Source organism: Equus caballus, chromosome X, assembly GCF_041296265.1.
Source record: "Equus caballus isolate H_3958 breed thoroughbred chromosome X, TB-T2T, whole genome shotgun sequence".
Taxonomy (NCBI): domain Eukaryota; kingdom Metazoa; phylum Chordata; class Mammalia; order Perissodactyla; family Equidae; genus Equus; species Equus caballus.
The window spans coordinates 138,029,409-138,048,954 of NC_091715.1; the positions used below are offsets into that span (position 1 = coordinate 138,029,409).

General features: G+C 37.6%; 1 non-coding gene across 1 annotated transcript; it reads right to left on the bottom strand.

Annotated features, from left to right (window-relative positions):
* Positions 1 to 14,680: 14,680 nt before the first annotated feature.
* MIR514A (microRNA mir-514a) lies at positions 14,681 to 14,775 on the bottom strand. The gene has a single exon (NR_128207.1). It is a non-coding gene; the product is annotated as a microRNA mir-514a (primary transcript).
* Between the last annotated feature and the right edge of the window lie 4,771 nt (positions 14,776 to 19,546).

Genomic DNA, 19,546 nt, shown 5'->3' on the forward strand with positions numbered 1-19,546 from the left:
GAGTTCTAATCTAATACTCAAGAAAATACCAGCAAACCAAATCCAGTAGCATATTAAAACCAAACTTAAAATACCACAATCATATAAGAAAATGTAAAGAATAAAACCCACAGACTAAATATCAAAACCAACCCAATGAAAATATCCACACAACATAAGCACAGCCACATAAATTTACAACCCCAAACCAAACGCACATATATGTTACTCTTACCACTACCATATAAACATACAACAGTGAGGAAAAATTCAGAGTAGTTAGTGTCACAGGCAAGCACATGGGACATGCTGAGAGTTCAGAAAGGAGCATGTAAGATAATGGGAGCAAAAAGCACGTGAGGTAGTCCTCCTACAACATTAGGTGACAAAGAACAATTTCTCTAGTTTATATTACAACCTAAATTTCCCCCCACAGCTTGGAGTGGGGTGAGCTATATGACCATTAGAATTGGGCACAAAAATTCACAAACAAAATGATCAATTCAACCCTAAAATTGTCTAAACAAGCTTATATCAGAGGTAACACCAGTTTCTACCATATGATCCAACAGAACCATGTAAAATTTACAATTTACCCTTCAGGCACTGTTCTAGTTCTGTGATCATGTCCAAAAGTGTGGCACTTGACAGCCTCTCTCTCTCTGTTCTCATTCTCTTTCATTTAGTCCTGTGTTAAGAAAGAACAACCCCAGTAAAGTTAAGGAAAAAGTGCCAATGCGTTATTTATTCATACTCGAGAGGGCTGCAATATTTATTCATACTCAGCTGATCCTTTTATCACTTCATTCCTTCACATGTAATATTTTAAAAAGTGAACATTAGAAGTGTAAGGAGACGAATTGAATGAAAAGTTCTGGGTAGCATCTTAATCTCTAATTATATGTTGCCATCAGATTGGATTTTCTAAAAACAGGCAAAGTTCTAGGCTCTGAGAAGGAAGGTGGAATAAATGAGTGAGAAGGTAAGGGCGTTCGGCACTCAGACAGAAAGTTTTCTGTGTAAGGACAGAATGTGGGCAAATGTATAGAAGGAGACTTGAATACTGTGGGTAAAATTGATTGTCCAGAGCAAGGCAGATTCCTTACCTGGTACAATTGCTTGTACATTGAAAATAGATATTGTCTGTGAATTATATGTAGCTTCCAGAACTCTAGCTACAAAGTGAGGTTGGGGAAAGCAATGACCATTTCTTTGTGTTCACTGCCCAGATGTGACTGACCTGCCTTCTTGGGGGAAGAGCTAGCCTGAGACTGTGCATAATTAGAACCTAAGAAGTAGGGTATGAAGTCCTTGACTCAGAATTTACTGTAACCTCTGAGCACTGAGCACACATCTTCTACCCAGATACATGGGGGAGAAAGGACCTCCTCCAATTCTGTGACAGATAGCCTAATTCTGGAGTATCTGAGAAAGTAAACGCTAGTAAAGTGTTGAGCTTTGCATGAGATGAGGAACTGGAGGATCTCAAGTCCTGAGATCTGGTCAACACGAACATTGCTGGAGTACTTACTTCTATCTCTACCAAGGGAGAGGCAATGGTCCTGTTTATTTCTCTTTTTCATTTACACGTGTCTTCCTCTCTGACGTGACTGCAGGTTCCTTGAAGGCAGGTCCAGTTCTTGTTCAACTATACATCACCCCAAACCAAAAGTCTGCATGTTAGAGGAATCCTACAAATGCCTCTACATGTGTAAAGGGCCAAATATGGCACAATTATGATCCATTCTTCCTAATAACAGCTGAGCACTTATCTGGGAACCTACTTATAATACTGAAAAGCACCTGTCTTGGACATAGAAAGAAGACTAGCATCTGATCTGTGTCTCCTCATAAGGACTATTAAGGTGATCCCCCTACCATGAATGTGTATCCCAACAACTTATGTAAACAATAACTTTGGAGTTTATTTAGTACTTTATGCAGAGAGCATTAGAAGTCCTGAAAGATAACCCCCCAAAATGTTAAATATTGACAGGCAAATTTCCCATAGAGAAATAAAGCAGCTGCATGTAAGTCAACAACCACAAAAAGACTCCCCTCCAAACCAATGAGTTTTGATTAGTTATAATCTATTCAAATTGCATATTAAGGTCAGTGAGGTTTGGGGACACAGAAAGGGAGAGTGAGTAACACAAATATTACATGGTCACAACATTGTATCTCCTAGTCTGACCCTTCCTCTCTCTTTCTAATGAACCAACTTCCTGCTTTTAGGGCCATTTTTGTGATATCTTTTCTGATGGGTTTCCCATTTAAACCCCGGCCAGCAGAGATGTAGTAAAGAATCCTAAACATAGAGCCAGGAAACAGGGGTTTTACACATTATTATCCACATGGTCACAGGTAGATAATTAATTCTTCAAAACTATTTCATCTGACCAACAGATATTTTCAAAAGAATTGTTAAATATTAAAATCCCCAGAGTCTCAGAATTATCCCTTCATGCAGCCCAGGTACACCATCTCTCCCCACACTATGGACCTTCTCACCCATTTCATTTTATAAATGTATGTACACACAAAGGTACTTATGCACACATTAACATTATACGCATATATGTACATATGTATTAGGTGGACTATATCCACGTTGTACACACATCTGTGTATGTATATATATTTACTTACTTGTATGTGTGCGTGTATCCCACCCGACTGAAGTCTCAAACTGAAGACTCTTCCTCTGACGCTCTGGGAGGCTCCAAGCTCTGCATCTCCTTCTTAACCTGTAAGCCCTCAAGAGACAGTGTAGCATTGTGGTTTAGATCACAGAACCTGTATCCTCTCCACCTATTTAGAACAATAGCTCTGCCATTTAAAAAATCTCAGACCTTAAGTAAATTGTGTAATCTCTCTGTGCCTCAGTTTCCTCATCTGTGAAATAGATAACAGTGGTTGCTGCAATAATCAAATGAGTTGATACACTGAAAAGAGCATCTGGTATATGGCACGTAACCAACAAATATTATATTTTTAATTTAAATTATAATCATCTAGTCTAAATTTCATTGATTATGTAATTAAAAATAAGGAACAGAAATATCCTGGCTTTTCTTCTGCTTCAACTTCTTCCTCAATTTAAACCCCCAACCCATTATTAGGAATGCATGTTTTTATCATATACAAAGAAGAAAGCAAATGGAATTTAAGAATCATGTATATAAAAAATAAAGGAAATTATATGCCTCTTAAACTAGGATTCACCTCATTGGCATTAATAACCTTATTATTTACATTATTATTTTAAACTCACCAACAATCCCTGATGTTTCACATTTTTATGTTATTATTTCCTTTTAACTCCCACCCCACAACCTTCTTTACTAAAGAACAGAATACTTCATACTAACTTCCTTTTCAAAATAAACCATTTCTATGATTTGAAGTAATTAGTCTGGAGATTATTTCTAACTTGAAGATAAAAGGTTTTTCCAGCAATCTCAGATTTTGTTGAAAGGAAATCAAGGAAAGATCTGATAAATATGGGTAGGTCAAGTCTGTTGCTTTCCCCAGATATTAAAGTATCAACAACTCTAAGAATCCAAATGCAAACAAATGCACTTCAGGTTTGGGGATGGATATATTTGTTTGCAGTAGGCTAACTCTCTCATTGAAATGATTAGATAAATAGTATTTTAGATTTAAAGTCACTGGAGGGCTGTGGCAGCAACAAGGGTGGAATGAATCAAAATTCCAGACATGCAAAAGCCCTTGTTAGGTAGCCTGCTGATCACCATTTTTCTTTGGGAGCATTTACCAGTCAGGGCATAGGCTGAGAATTGGATTGGCCCAGGCAAAGACAATCTACTGGGGAAAAGAGAAACCCTAAATGCAAATCCACGTTTTTTTGTAGTATTTGCTAAAGTTTGTAGCACATTTGAGAGCTATACCAGAAACATCTTTTAGGAAGAGTATGATCTACTGCAGGTTTGTGGTACTAACAAGAAAAAGTCCTACTCGCGTGTAGGGGTGTGAACAAATTCATGAACAGTCACACAGTCATGGCATTTGCCAGGTTTTGAAGCTGCCTGCAACAGATGCTAAAAGCGCCAAGGTCAAAGTCTCTGAAAGGCAAAACTGAATCTCTAGAAGTCTTTCAGGGCTCAGGAAACAAAACCTGCCAGTTTCAAAAATCAAAAGACTAATTGAGCCACGCCAAAGTGAAAGAATGAGGAAAAGCTGGACTGACTGACTCCAAAACTGAAGTTCATCACTGATGCAGCTCAATCTATGATCGAATTGAAGTGATTTATACTTCACACTATCTTCCTAACTGTGGATATGGAGAATTGTTTAGGGTGGAATAAATCATCCATATCTTCTACAATTATTTTTTAGGAAAATATCTGGCACACAGAAAAAATTATTAGAAATGAGAAAGGGTAGGACAATCTTGTCAAAAATCAAATCTGACCCACCACCAATCGCTTAAAAGAAAGTTTTCTTTGAAAACAGACATACCACTTTGTTTAAACATTGCCATGGGCTAATTTGATGCTACAATGGTAAAGCTGGGTAGTTAAGTCAGAGATGGTATGGATGGCAAAGTATAAAATATTTAATATGTTACCCTTTACAGAAAAAAGTTTACCAACCTCTGTCATAGATTGTTAGAAACAAAAGAATAAGAGAAACTCCTAAAATCAGCCAGAAATAAAAGACACATACCCTAAAAGAAACAAAAATAAAAATCATGGCTAATGTTTCAAGAGGTAAAGGGAAGCCGTCAGACAATTGAATAACATATTTAATCTAGTGGAAGAAAATTCCTCAGAAAGAAATTTAAAATAAACATTTTTTGGCCAAAAAAAACCCCAAAACAATTCATTGTCACTAGATTTGTACTACAAAAGATACAAAAGGAAGATTTACAGGCTGAAGAATAAAATGAACACAGTTTAAAGGGTTAACTGCAGGAACAAATAAAAAACAATGTGCGATAAAAAATGTTGACTTTCTGGGCTGGCCCCGTGGCCGAGTGGTTAAGTTCATGCGCTCCACTGCAGGCGACCCAGTGTTTCCTTGGTTCGAACCCTGGGCACGGACATGGCAGTGCTCATCAAACCATGCTGACGCAGCATCCCACATACCACAACTAGAAGGACCCACAACGAAGAATATACAACTATGTACCGGAGGGCTTTGGGGAGAAAAAGGAAAAAAATAAAATCTTAAAAATAAAATGTTGACTTTCTAAAAGAACAATATCAACAATATCTTCTTGAGTTTATTATATATTTCAGGTAAAATATATGACAAATCAGCAAAAAGATCAGGAAGGAACAAAACTTTTAGAAGGTTTTGTCTGGCAAGTTGAGACGTTACTATCATAAGGCAGACTATGACAAATTAGGGATTCATACTAAAATAACCACTTTAAATACAAATCTGATGGAGGAGAAAAATATTAATGGTTATTTCAGAATTGATTATTGAAATGAAAGGTGGAAAAAAGGAATATAGGAGAGAAAGAATATGGACTATGTTGGAAAAAGATAACAAAATTATAGTCTTAGTCCAACCATATCAGTAATTACATGATGTATAAATGCAACAAACTTCTCAAGTAAAATATAAATTTTGCCAGACAGTATAAAAGTGTAAGGATTCTATTTATGCTATTTATGAAAGAAATACTGTAAATTTAAGAAAAATATCAGATGGAAGGAAAAAACAGAGAAAGATATACCACAAAGTCACTATCTAAAACAAAGTAAAAAAAGAAAGTACGTAAAGCAAATATACTTCAGTGAGACATACTTTAAATGGTAGTTTTAAAATAGTTAAAGCAATATTTGAGAAAAGTACAAGATGAAAGAAAAATCCACAGTCACAGACAAACACATATTGTCTGATTATATTTATATGACATGTCCAGAATAGGAAAATCTATAGAGACAGAAAGTAGATTAGTGCTTGCCTAGGGCTAGGGGATTTAGGGAGAAAAGAGAGTAGATGCCAAAAGTTATGTGGTTTCTTTTAGGGGTAATGAAAATGGTCTATAACTGATCTTGGTAATAGTTACACAGCTCTGCGAATGTAATAAAACATGATTAAATTAAATGAGTGAAATTGGTAAATTTGAGCCCTCGATTTTGTTCTCTTTTGTTTTGGCTATTGCAATTTTCTTTCATTACCATATGAATTTTCAGGTCAGCTAGTCAACCTCTGAAAAAAAATGCAAATAGAATTTTGATAGAGTTGTGGTGAATTTGTAGATCAATTTGTGGAGAACTGGTTTTTTTTTAAACAGCTTTATTGAGGTATAATTGATATACAAAGAACTGTATATAGTTAATGTGCACAACCTGATAAATTTGAACATCTGTGAACAATTGTGATAACATCATCACATTCAAGGGAATAGATGTATCCATGTTTCCCAAAGGTTCCTTGTGTCCTTTTGTTTTGGTTTGTTTTTTTGTGGTGTAAACACTTAGAAATTAAGGAATGTGGTAGAAAATGAGATCTCCGCTCTTCATAAATTTTCAAAGGTACAATACTGTATTATTAACTCTGGGTACCAGGTCGTAGAGCAGATCCCTAGAACTTATGCATCCAGCATAATTAAAACGTTATAGCCATTGAACAACACCTCCCCATTTCCCCCTCCATTTAGCCCCTGGAAACCACTATTATTCTCTGCCTCTATGCGTTGGACTATTTTAGATACCTCATATAAGCGGAATGATTTAGTATTTGTCCTTCTGTGACTCACTTACTTCGCTTAATATAATGTCCTCCGGGTTCATCCATGTTGTCGCAAACTCCAAGATTTCCTTCTTTTTTAGGCTGAATCATATTCTATTGCATGCATATTCAACGTTTTCTTTATCTATTCATCTATTGATGGACACGGGCTATTTCCATATCTTGGCTATTGTGAATAATGCTGCAATAAACATGGAAGTGCAGATATGTCTTCAAGATCCTGATTTCAATTCTTTTGGATATATACCCAGAAGTGGAATTGCTGGATCATATGATAGTTCTGTTTTTAATTTTTTGGAGGGATTTCCACATTGTTTTAATATCTGCTGGACCAATTTACACTTCCACCAACAGTGTAAAAGGGTTCCAATTTTTCCACATCCTCACCAACACTTATCTTATTTTTTAACAATAGCCATGCTAACAAGTGTGAGGTGTTATCTCATGGTAGTTTTGATTTACATATCCTGGAAAACATCTTATGTTCCTCAGGAGACTGAACCACAGATGCATTCTCGGTTTTAATAATTAAATGCCTTTCCAAGAGTCCAAGATGGAAGTGCAATACACCTAAAACCAAACTATTTCTATCCCTGGTTCATTCTATTTGGGACACCGCCATCCCTGCCTGGCCTTTCCTTCTCTTGAAACCTCCAGCGAACCCCCTAGGAGAATTCACTCCATGTTCTGTGTGCTTAAACACCTTACACATATCTTGAGTGAGGCATGCATCACATAACATAGAAGCTGTCATTAAGCTCCTTTACAATTACGTTTAATACGCACATACACATGTATCCGGAGGCATACATACAGCAGTAGGTACATATTTAACTATATAGCTGCCTCCCCTACACACTCGAGCTCCTTTAGATGAGGGAATATATCACATTCTTTTTGGTTTTCCAAGAGGCTAGCCCATGCCCGCACATGATTCGTTTGCAGAATGAATGTTACCGTGGTAGTAACATGATTTGCAATTTACTTTTTCAGAGAAGAATTGAAAACATAGGCTAAATTCACCTGAAACCAGTAGGGTCACCTAGGCAGACAGAATTTTACTATATAAAGTGAGCATGGAAAAGTATCTAAACACAAAGACAGCCTAAAACCATTTCCTAAATATCATTTCAACACTAACTAAAGCCCCCTTTAACAATTCCACTGCAACCTTATTAAAAGGGAACATTGCTTCATGATCCTTGCAAGAGATTATCTAGTGTCCTGATGCATAAAAACACCATAATTTTATTCTAGTAAGTGTAATTGCAGATATTATTTTTCATTAAAATCAAGTGTCTGATCTTTTTTGCAATCTTAATTTCTCTTCAAGGAGTTCTACCATAGTGACTCCTAACCTTTGTGGAATCATGGCAAACCTTTTGTTGATTTTAAATCCACACCTTTCTGAAATGTATTTATTTTTAAACAAAATAGTACGTGTATTCACCAGTTTAATCACAGATTGCAGGAATTCAAAGACAGCTTTGCCACTACAAGTCGCTGATTGCTCCACTGCGGTTTCTTAAAAATTAAGATGCTTAATTTATAACTCATTTAACAAAAAGTTATTGAGTACCTAATAGGAGGCCAGCACAATGCTAATCTTGTTATATAAAAATAATGAATTTCCTGAAATAGTTTTGAAGATCATTGGGTAGCATCTACCACTTTTCTAGTTTGTATCATCGACTATTTTACTGTTAGTAGTCATAAAAGCTCATAAAGCTCTTCTGGATTACAGTTTTATACACACACAGAGAAATATATATGCACACAAGTATACTACTGTCTCCACACAATCTCCCTCCCCTCAGTTGGCATGACTAGTACCCCACCTTCCAAATGTCCAAAGGGCACAATATATAATCATTATTCTACTCTGAAAGAAGTTACCACCAACTATACAATGGATATATTTTTAAGTATAATTATCAATTATTTCTTACTGCTCTGATTTCAGTATGTGTTATAATTTCTCAAAACCTTCCTAGAGAATAACATGACAGTAAAATCCTTCAGCGTTTCACCTGATATCCTGGCATGGAGATTCTGCTTCATGGAGACACCCTCAGGCTGAGAAAGGGACTGGAGAATTGTCAAGGCTGCTCTTTGGAGGGCACTATCAAAAGCAGTTAGTACTTCATTGGGAAATGCATCGAACTATTCCGCGATTTCCATGTTGGTTTCTGAAAGGGTCATGGCATTAACCACCTCTGGGTAATAAGCATCTTCATCTCTTTCTTTCCAGATTAGAAGAATATCGTTCTTGTAGTATCCTGAAACATATGACTGAAACACTTGACCAACCAGTGTAACTTGATCATTATTCGTCTTAAATCTATACAATAGGTGATAGCCAGTGTCTGAAGTCACCAGGAGGCATGCTGCTGCTCCCGAGGCCAAGGGGCATGGAGAGCTCTGGCTGGGTGGCAGGGTAGGCACCAAGGCCCCAGGGTCATGAGGAGGCCGGTGGGGAAGGATAGGGCATTGGTGCTCGGCCCACTTGAGGTGCTGCCAGCTGCGGGGGCACACAGGCTCCAGGGAGCCCCGCATGCCTGGGCAAAATAGGCACCACCCAGGCAACTTTGTTGATCCTGCGTTCCCCACTGAAGCCAAGCCATGCACCGCCTCCAATTGGCTTCAATCTTCTTAAATTTGCTAACATATGTTTTGTGACCTAACGTATGATGTATACCGGAGAGTATTCCATGTGCACTTTAGAAGAATGTGTATTTTGCTGCTGTTGGGTGGAATGTTCTGTATATGTCTGTTAGTTGCAGTTGGTCTATACTATTGTTCAAGTCCACTATTCCTTTACTGATTTTCTGTCTGGATATTCTATCCATGGTTGAAAGTGGACTATTGAAGTCCCCTAGTATTATTGTTTTGTCATCTATTTCTCCCTTCAGGTCTGTTAATATTTACTTTATATATTTAGGTACCCTGATGTTGAGTGCTTATATATTTATAATTGTTATATCAACCTGGTGAATTGTCATTTGACAATATTAAGCTTTCCAATCCATGAACACCATTTGTCTTTAAATTTATTTAGGTCTTCTTTAATTTCTTTCAACAATTTTCTACGGTTTTCAGTGTACAAATCTTGCACTGCTTTGTTCAATTTTTCCAAATATGAAATACTTGTTTTTGATGCTCTTTCATTAGGATTGTTCTCTTCATTTCATTTCAGATTGTTCATTGCTAGTATATAGATATATAATGATTTGTAAATATTGATCTTGATGAACTTATTAGTTATAGTAGTTTCGCAGATTTTTTAGGATTTTCTACATACAAGATCGTGTTTTTGTGAATAAAGACAGTGACAAGACTTCCTTTTCAGGCTGATGCCTTTGATTTATTTTTCCTCCTAATTGCACTGGTTAGAATCTCCAGTGCAATGCCGAATAGAAGTGGTGAGAGTAGGCTGGGTTTTTTTAATTCCCAATCTTAAAACGAAAGCTTTCAGCTTTTCACCATTAAGAATGATGCTAGCTGTAGGTTTTTCATAGATGAGTTTTATTAGGGTGAGAAAGTTTTCTTCTATTCCTATAACTTAATTTGTTGATGGCTTCTATCAAGAATAATGGTTGGATTTTGTCAAATGCTTTTTTCTGCATCTATTGAGATGATAATATGGATTTTTGTCCAACTATTATTGTTAAATCATATATTTCTCCCTTTTATTGTTATTTTTATGTATCATGGGTCTCTTTTGTTAGGTGCATATATGTTTATAAAGCTTATTTATTCCTGATTAATCGACAATTTACCATTATAAACTATTTCTCATTTTATCTAGAAACATTTTTTCTTTCAATCTCTATTTCATCTGATATTAGTAGAGACATTTCTGCTCTCTTATGGTTGCTATTTGTAGTGCATGTATTTTTCCATTGTTTTATTTTTATTCATGCAGGCAGAGTCTGAGCATAGCACAATCTTCTTTGGCTGTTTCTCTTACAGGATCTCCTTGTAAAATTTTTGGCTGTTCTGCCATTTTTAAGCCTGCCTCATCTAGTATCACTGGGATCTTAGCTTTCCTTGATTGTTTACCTCTGAGATCTCTGTTGTTTTAGACAATGTGCCCGGGAATGGATTTTTCCATGATCTGTGCCAAATAAAGTCAGCCACTTCAGGCAGAACTTCAGAGATGACAGTCTCAGTGTTCTATATCACTTGTCTTTGGGTAGAATTTCTGTGCCACAGAGCTGGATTTTGAGGGTGAGCAGAGTGAGATGCCAGTCCTTATAGGCTGTCTCACCATCTTGGATAGAACTTCTGCACCACAGATCTGGGGTGGGTGATGAGAATAGCCCTTGGTTAAAATGCCACAAATTCCCACTGTCCTTACTGCAATTTAGTAGATTTTCTTGAATAAATGGTTCTCATTTTGTTGCATCCAGTTTGGTAATTTTCAGAAACTTAAATGGTTATCTTTGATAATTTTGTTCAGCTTTATTGTTATCTTTTTGGAGAGATGATTTGCTAAGTTCCTCACACACAATTCTGGAAGTCACTTGATTTAGTTTTTTAGAGTTAGTTTAGTTGTATATAGAATAGTGTTAAGAATAGTTCATTAAATATGATTTCCTTCCCTCCAAATTGAAAGACCCTCCAACCCATCACACTCCAAATTCCCAAACCCTTGCTCAGAGTACCATTTTTAATTCTGAAACTACAGAAGAGACAGTGAAAATATGAAGGAACTACAAGAAAGAAGCAGAGAGATTTCGTGCAGGCTAGGAGTAAGAGGTTAGAAATTCCATTTCTCCCTCTATCCCTGAAAACAATGCAGTGCATTTATATAACCTTGAATTATCTCCAAGAAAAGAGATGGGCTTAGGGTGTACTGGTATCATTTTTTTCCTCTCAGTCCTGTAGTTCTCAACCTTGTATGGACGGTTTGGCTGTTGAGAGGATTTTTCACCTTTCCATTTTGAGACATAAAGCCAAAGCTGTCTTCCTTCTCCCAGATGAACTAAACCTGACACAGGGTGAAAGAAATAGATGAGATTCCTAGACTAAAATAAATTATTGTCTGGAGCACGGGGCCAGGTTGTAGAAATGCTTGTGGAAAGGGTATGTTACCTTTGTCCTCTCCACTCAAGGTGATCACAGAGTGAATTCCCCTGGGGACTTGAGAGTCACTAGACCCATGTGTTCTCCGAGCCTAGAAAGATAGCAATAGACAAAGGATTCAAGCACTTATTCTACGAAGACATCACAACCATGATGGATCTCTGAGGGCTATATCTTGACAATTCCTCATTCCAACCTGTCCCTGAGCATGTCCTTGGTTATTAAACCTTCGGCAACAGGAGCAACAGCCATACCCAGAGTCTCTATGTATAAGTGAGGTACAGCATGGCAAGTAAGTTTGCCTCAGCAAGACTTTCCTGGGTTTAGTCTCCTTTTTTCTATCAAGCAGTTGTAACTCATATAAAATGGAGAACTACATGACTCCATCTCATATTTGGCTCATAGTACATGATCACCAATAAAATAAACAAAATTACTTGTGCATCTTAAAAACCTAGAAAATATTCTTTTTTTAAAAAAATTATTTTTTGAGGTCATAATGGCTTATAACACTGTGAAATTTCAGGTGTACATTATTATCAATTTCTGTATAGACTGTACTGTGCTTACCACCGATGGTCTAATTTTTATCTATCACCATACATATGTACCCCTTTACCCCTTTTGCCCACCCTCAACCCCCTTCTCCTCTGATAAACTCTAATCTGTTCTCTTTATCTATGTATTTGTTTATCGTTCACATATGAGTGAAATGATGCAGTATTTATCTTTCTCTGTCTGGCTTATTTCGCTTAACGTCATACCCTCAAGGTCTATCCATGTTGTTAAAAATAGGACTATTTTGTCTTTGTTATGTCTGAGTGGTATTCCACATCTTCTTTATCCATTCTTCAGTTGTTGGGCGCTGGGGTTGCTTCCACATCTTGGCTATTGTGAATAATGCTTCGATAAACATACGGGTGCATAAGTCTCTTTGAATTGTTGATTTCAAGTTCTTTGGATAAATACCCAGTAGTAGGATAGCTGGGTTGTAAGGTATTTCTATTTTTTTTTATTGAGTTCATAATAGTTTACATCGATGTGAGATTTCAGTTGTATATTATTTCTTGTCTGTCACCACATAAGTGCTCCCCTTCATCCTCTGTGCCCACTCCTCACCCCCCTTCCCCTGGCAACCACTGAACTGTTTTCTTTGTCCATGTCTTTGTTTATATTCTACATATAAGTGAAATCATCTGATGTTTGTCTTTCTCAGTCTGGTTTATTTCGCTTAGCATGATTCCCTCCAGGTCCTTCCATGTTATTGCAAATGGGATGAATTTGTCTTTTTTATGGCTGAGTAGTATTCTATTGTATATATATACCACATCTTCTTTATCCAGTCATCAATCAATGGGCACTTGGATTGTTTCCACATCTTAGCTATTGTGAATAGTGCTGCAATGAACATAAGGGTGTATATGCTTCTTTGGATTGTTGATTTCAAATTGTTTGGGTAGATACCCAGTAGTGGGATAGCTGGGTCGTATGGTAGTTCTATTTTTAGTATTTTGAGGAATCTCCATACTGTTTTCCATAGTGGCTGCACCAGTTTGCATTCCCACCAGCAGTGTATGAGGGTTCCCTTTTCTTCACATCCTCTTTAACATTTGATACTTTTTGTCTTGGTAATTATAGCCATTCTAACAGGTGTAAGGTGATATCTCATTGTAATTTAGATTTGCATTTCCCGGATGATTAGTGATGTTGAATATCTTTTCATGTGCCTGTTGGCTATCTGTATATCTTCTTTGGAAAAATGTCTGTTCAGATCCTCTGCCCATTTTTTGATGGCTTGTTTGTTGTTTTGTTGTTGAGTTGTATGCGTTCTTTACAAATTCTGGAGATTAAACCGTTGTCAGATAAATAATTTGCAAATTTTTTTTCCCATTTGGTGTGTTGTCTTTTTGTTTTGTTCATGGTTTCCTTTGCCTTGCAGAAGCTCTGTAGTCTGAGGTAGTCTCATTTGTTTATTTTTTCTTTTGTTTCCCTTGCCTGAGTAGACCTGGTATTTGAGAAGATGCTACTAAGACCAATGTAAAAGAATGTACTGCTTATATTTTCTCCTAGGAGTTTTATGTTTTCAGGTCTTACTTTCAAGTCATTGAACCATTTTGAGTCTATTTTTGTGTATGGAGAGAGATAATGTTCTGCTTTCATTCTTTTGCATGTGGCTGTCCAGTTTTTCCAGCACCATTCATTGAAGAGACTTTCCTTTCTCCATTGTATGTTCTTGGCTTCTTTGCAAAGATTAGCTGTCCAAAGACGTGTGGTTTTATTTCTGGGCTCTAGATTCTCTTCCATTGATCTGTGTGCCTGTTTTTGTACCAGTACCATGCTGTTTTGATCACTATGGCTTTGTAGTATATTTTGAAGTCAGGGATTGTGATGCCTCTAGCTTTGTTCTTTTTTCTCAGGATTGCTTTGGCTATTCAGGGTCTTTTGTTGCTCCATATAAATTTTAGGATTCTTTGTTTTAGTTCTGTGAAGAATGTCATTGGGAATCTGATTGGGATTGCATTGAATCTGTAGATTGCTTTAAAACCTAGAAAATATTCTGACCTAGAATATGCTATGACAGTTTTATTTACAGTGATATCTGTTTTCTCATATTGCATTTCATTAAATCTCGGGGATCATCACCATGTAGAGAAACAAGCAAACACCTTAGTGATTTACAAGGAGTGTGTGGTCCCTGGGAACAGGTCCTGACCAATTCAATCCAGCTTACAAGCCTAGAGCAGATGGATTGTGTTAGAAGTCTTTGGAGCTACCTGATGTAAGTCCTGCACTTAGACAGTGGTGCATCCCTCTTAGAGAGGGAAACATCCCGCTGCATAGAACTAAACACTTTCAATGTACCCACAGTGCTATTGTATATGTTGCATATAGCTGGCGTTACTCCACTCACAGAGGTGTCAATCATATTTAGTTATACATGATTGACACTTTCCGGAGTGAGGTAATGCACACAGCATGTCTAAGGATGGCAGCCGTACTTGAAGACCTAATCGTGCACATTTGAAACAATCTCTCCATTATGGGTTGAGTTGTATCCCCCAAAGAAAGATATGTTGAAGTTATAACCCTCAGTACCTCAGAATGTGACCTTATTTGGAAATAGGCTCATTGTAGATGCAATTAGTTAAGATATGGTCATGTTAAAGTAGGTTGGGCCCCCAATCCAATATGACTGATGTCTTATGACAGGCGAAGAGATACAGACAGGGACACGGGCAGACAGATATATGAAGACACTGGAGGATTGGAGTGATGCATCCACAAGCCAAGAAATGCCCAAGATTGCCAGCAAACCACCAGAAGCTGGAAGAGGCAAGGAAAGAGCCCCCTACAGGTTTCAGAGGGAGCATGGCTCTGCCAATACCTTCATTTCAGACTTCTAGCCTCCAGAACTATGAGACGATAAATTTCTGTTGATAAAAGTTACCTAGTTTGTGGTACTTTCTTACAGTTGCCATAGGAAACTAAATCATCCTGGACGTTTGCAGGCTGTGGGTGGACATCAGCATTTGTCCAAAGGAACTCTGCAGCACCCACTCCACTGTCTTTTCTCACCCATCCATCCCTGAGTGCTGTTCTGACACATGCTGGAGTTTTCACATGTTAGTTTTAAGAACTGAGAACCCTTAAGCCTTCTTATTAAGTTCTCTTGCCCGTGGAAGAAATATCTTCACATGTTTATTTGACTCTTTTCCCACTGTTATATATATGTATTAACAGGTGGTTTGCATTCCCCAGGTCCAATATTGAGGCAGAAAATAAATTCCATTTCATTAACTACTGCCTTTCACCCAAAGATCTGAGTCCCTCCTATCTGAGTTACTTACCTCAACTCCTGAGACACAAAATAAGGAGGTAAAACGCACAGGATCTTGGGAGCAAAGAATGGGAGAATAATCAGTAGTTGATGGGATGGAGAGAGTAGAGATCCCTTCTCCTCAGACCCTGGAGTTAAAAATGAACACATTTTACTCATCAGGAGTGATCAACAAGTCAGAAAATGTTCTCGGTGCCTAGGGATGCCCTTATCCTCCTCTCAGTTCCTAGGTTTTCTAAACCTTCCTTTGGATGCATGGCTATTACGAGCATATTTCTGAATTTTTTCACTCTGTGACACACTACAAAGTGGCTGCATTTTCTTTGACGAACTGAACCTGGAAAAGTTAGAAGGAAATACAAAGGACAATACCAGAACAGAGACAGGCTTGATTTACAAATATGGAAAATGGTTCTGGAAATTCTTGTGAAGAAAGATATAAGATTTGTGTACATACATACCAGTTACGTTTTTAAATTTTGAAATATAAAGTAAGATGAGGGTAAGGATAATGTAATTTGGATGTCCTCTTGTCCTCCAGTCTGCACGCATTCCCTTACCTTCAATTGTCTATAAAATAAATTCTCCTCCCCCTTAAATGCAAGAAACACCACACAGTACCTAATATTTCCATGTTTCACAGTTATGATAATCTAGGACCATCAACTCATGCTCTCAAGGGAAATTCCCAAGACAAAGAGGCCTCCTGACTCTGTTTTGTTTCTTCCCAGTCCCAACTCTAGATACACGACTTTCTTCCTAATTCCCCAAAGCAATTCTAATAGAAATAATAGGATACAGTAGAGAGATACCCCATCCAATGTAGACACTATGTATGACAAAACTGTGTTGTCAGGGAGCTGGCCAGAATTCCCTCCTTCCACGCATAGACTACTGGGCTTGATCATTCTGCATTCAGTTTAGTAAGTCCAGATGACGATAAGCATTTGCACAGTAGCCATACACTTCTTTTAAGTTGGTATGGGAAAATAATGAAGATACTCCGTCTCAGATGTTCCCATGCATCATTCCCATCAGTCCACTAAACATCTACAATCCCACAAAGACAGGAAAATACACAGCTCAGTATCAGAGCTTGGGCATGGTCAAGGAAACATATTTCAGAAAACAATATAATTCTAAATATCTTGATTTCTTTTTTTGAATTTCTTGAAATCCATGAAAAGTAACTAAAGTCACATTCTACAGAAATCTTTATATATATCAATTTATCTTTTGTCCACTTATCTCTTCCTCAAAGTATTCGGGCCCTTGACATGTCTCTCCAACCTTCTCAATGGGAAAAAATAACAACTCAAAACTCTCTCCTTCAACCACCAGCACGAGTCCAATTTCTCCTTCTCTGCTTCACTCACCCCTCAGTAGCTTCAAAGAAATCTTTGTAGCATCCTAGCACATAGCAGGAAATTCTAAGACCCACCACCCCATAAAGCCACACACAGACACACCCAATCACACAATAATCTAAAATAAATAAACAACAAAACCTCACACGCAAAACACAAAGATCTAACCACAAGCCAAACTGATGTCATCAAAAGAACTCTAGCAACACACAATTCAAAGTTCAAACAAACATGACACAAATAAATATGCAAATAAAAAATACACCAAAAAAAGCACAGAGTGAAACCCAAATAACAACAACAAAAAAGAAAATACAAAATTCCAATCACTTACATAAAAAAATACCAATCAAAACACCAATAACAAAGAGCATGCAAAATCTAAAAATAAATTCAAACTCATAAAATCCCAAAGGAGCAAAAGTCAAACAAAGCAAAACTCTACACATAAAACAAATTGATGGGAACAGCAAAAGCATAACAAAATCCAAACAGGAGACAAACACAAAACTCCAAACTCAAAAAAACAACTTAACAAAATCCCACGCACACACAAATATATGGACACATACACCAAAGCACACACAAACACATATATGACTCCTCCCACCACCATACAAACATAAACAAATATTTTAGAACAAATATCAGAGAGTCACTGTCACCAACAAGCACAGATCAGGGGTAATGAGACCCAGTGCCCAGAGAAACCCTGTGAGTGCAGAAAGGATGGGAACAGACACTATGAATAGTAGACAGACGTGGTACAACATAATACTTTTAAGAAAGAAAGATTTCCTTGCATTTCTTCATAACCCACACTTCCCCAACTCCTTGAGGTGAGGAGGGACCGGTGGCTGTTTGGAGATGGGCAGCAAATCCCACAATCACCATTTGCCAAGACTTGATTGTAACTTAAAGGAGTTTATATGGAAGGAAGCATCAGGATATCCCACCTTTCCCGGGACAGCAGTGTGAAAGAGGTACTGTTTCACTCCTGTGTCTCTGTGTGTGTGTTTCTCTCTCATAACAGCTGTGGTTTAAGAAGAGATAGCCCCAAAATATGGAGAAAGAAAAGCCAATACAATATTTCCTAATTTTAAAAAGGTCTGAGGAGGCGAGTTACTGTGCTTGCTAGGGCTATTGATCCAGACTACCAAGGGGAAATTGGACTACTACTCCACCATGGAGGTAAGGAAGAGTATGTCTAGAATATAAGAAATTTCTTAGGGTATCGCTTAGCCTTACCATGCCCTGTGATTAAGGTCATGGAAAACTATGACAATCAATCCAGGCAGAACTACTAATGGCCCAGACCCTTCAGCAAAGAAGGTTTGGGTTAACCCACCAAGTAGAGAACCATGACCAGCTGAGGTGCTTACTGAAGGCAGAGGCAATATAGAATAGGTAGTGGAAGAGGGCCATTATAAATAACAGCCACCACCTTGTAACCAGTTACAGAAATGTATAATTGTATTTCCTCTTTATTTTGTCATGAACGTACCTGTGTATATTATATATCAGATATGTTGTTTTCTTCCCCCTCTTATCCCTTTATCATGCAACATAAGATGTGTTGACTTTAAGTCATAGTAATAAATATTTTAAACTTTACATCATAGTATTTCAGTTATGGGATATCAAGGAGAAGAGTAAACATCACTCAAAGACTTTACCTCCTCTTCTGGGGAAGGAGTTAGTGGATTTTCAGTTGTCTGCAGGATAGTTGTATTATGTTAGGCAGAATTACGACCTTGTTATTGTCTTCATTTGGACATTTGGAGATTAAGCATGCTTTAAGCAGATGCATATGGGTACCAGGTTGACAAGGGGTGGACTCTTGATGGCTAAATTTATGTGTCATCTTGACTGGGCCACAGTGTGTGCAGATATTTGGTCAAACATATTCAGAGTGTTTCTGTGAGGGTGTTTTAGGATGAGATTAACATTTAAATTGGTAGACAAAGTAAAGCAGATTGCCCACCCTAATATCGGTGGGCCTCATCAAATCAGCTGAAGGCCTGAATAAAATAAAAGGCTCACCCTTTACTGAGTAAGAGAAAATCCCTATGGCCTGACTGCTTTTAAGCTGCAACATCAGTTTTTTCCTAACTTTGGGCTCAATTCCATGAAAGGGTTAAAAGGAGTTTGGGCTTCAGTGGGGAAGGGCAGGAGGGTGTCTTGGCTACCTAAAAAACAAAGTTTGAATATTGTGAGGAAAACAAATGGGTGTAAGCTTTTCAGGAGTTTTGAAGGCAGGAAGTGTACTGGGATTGTGCAGAAAGGAAAGACTAAGAAGTACAAGAGAAGGAGGATCATGTTCGTATCCTAAAATATTGTTTCAAGTGTGGTCAGTCTTTTTGTAGACAAAGAGTTATAAAAATCTGAAGAAACTACATGGCAGACTTTTTCCAGGGGCCCTCAAATTTTGAATCAGGTCTCTGAAGAGGTGCTTCAGAGAGTACTGGCAAGTGGTCCCTCACTGAAGGGTAGGTACCGGGGCTCAAGGGAGTGCAGTTCTGTAACTAAAGCTCCACCCACC